General features: G+C 23.8%; 1 long non-coding RNA gene across 1 annotated transcript in view; it reads left to right on the forward strand.

The window, feature by feature from the left end:
• The window catches only part of LOC108493848, a 9,785-nt gene that overhangs the window by 2,810 nt on the left and 5,415 nt on the right, over positions 1 to 1,560 (forward strand). The window contains exons 2-3 of the long non-coding RNA XR_001873620.1: positions 156 to 191; positions 1,352 to 1,423. This is a non-coding gene — a long non-coding RNA (uncharacterized LOC108493848). The remainder of the gene's footprint in view (positions 1 to 155; positions 192 to 1,351; positions 1,424 to 1,560) is intronic.

Here is a 1,560-nt window from a genome sequence, read left to right on the forward strand (position 1 = left end):
TCCCTGGGAATGGTGGGTGGGTTTGGTTCTCTCCCTGAACCTGCTCCAAGTGCATTAAAATCAGGGATAAAATCGGGGATAGAATCAGGATCCCCAAGGAATGTTGAACTTGGATGGAGGAATATTTTAAAACTGCTTTTCCCTCTCTTTTTCAGGGAGAAGCTGGGGAACCAGGAGTGAGAGGAATCAGGGTAATAATTATTGTAACTGTTATAAAAAATATTATGATTGTTATAAAAATTATTAGAATTATTATAGAAATTATTATAAAAATAATTATTATTCTAAAACTATAATTATGACTAAATATAATTATTGTAAAATTTATTATAATTATTATAAAATTTACAATTGTTATAAAAATATAATTATGGTAAAATATAATTATTATGAAATTATTATGATGATAATAAAATTATTACAATGGTTATAAAATTATTATAATTATTAAAATAATTGTACAATAGTAATTATTATAAAAAATTAATTATGATAAAATATAATTAATATAGATTTATTATAATTATTTTGTGGTTATGATAAAATCATTGTAATTGTTATAAAATTATTATTAAAGTTATTATAAAAATAGTAATTGTTATAAAATTATAATTATGATAAAATATAATTTTAATAAAAACTATTATAATTATTATAACAATTATTGTAATTGTTATAAAATTTTTATTTAAATTATTATAAAAATAATAATGTTATAAAATTATAACTATGAGAAAATATAATCATTATGAAATTATTATAATTATTATAAAAATATTATGATTTTTCTAAAATTATTATAATAATTATGAAAACAATTATAAAATTATTATTATAAAAGTATACTTGTAATAAAATATAATTATTATGAAATTATTGTAATTATTATAAAATATGGATTATTATAAAATTATAATTCTTATTAAAATACAATTTTCTCGAGATTGTTATAATTATTAAAATTATTATTAAAATAATAATTTTTATAAAATTATAATTCTGCTAAAAAGATAATTATTATGAAATTGTTATAATTATTATAAAAATTATAATAATAATAATTATGAATTTATAATAATTATCAAAATCATAATTATTATAAGAATTAAAAGTTATTATAATTAGTATTTTAATTATAAAAAACTGAGCACCAGGGGAGGCTCAACTTCTGTCCAGGAGAGGATTTTCCTTCTCCATCCCACTTGGGAATCCCCACTTGGGAACATCCCGGGGCAAGTATTCCTCCCCTGGGTTAAAAAAATGACATTTTTCTCCTTTCCTTCCCTGATTTTTGATTTTTCTGCCCAGGTTTTATTCCTGATTTTTTTTCTCTCTGTTTCTGCCCTTGCAGGGCCCTCCTGGAATCCCAGGACGACCCGGAGAACGAGGAATGAAAGGAGACACGGGACAACCTGGAAAGGATGTAAGGAATTCCCTGTGGGAATTTCCACAGGATGGGCTTGGGGCAATTCCAAAAAAAAAATTGGATTTTATTTCCTGCCTTGAAGTTTGCAGGGTGTGGAAAAAAAACCCCCATCCTCCTCTCCTGTGGAGCGGGAT

Source organism: Lepidothrix coronata, unplaced genomic scaffold (genome assembly GCF_001604755.1).
Source record: "Lepidothrix coronata isolate B3197 unplaced genomic scaffold, Lepidothrix_coronata-1.0 Scaffold20, whole genome shotgun sequence".
Lineage (NCBI taxonomy): Eukaryota > Metazoa > Chordata > Aves > Passeriformes > Pipridae > Lepidothrix > Lepidothrix coronata.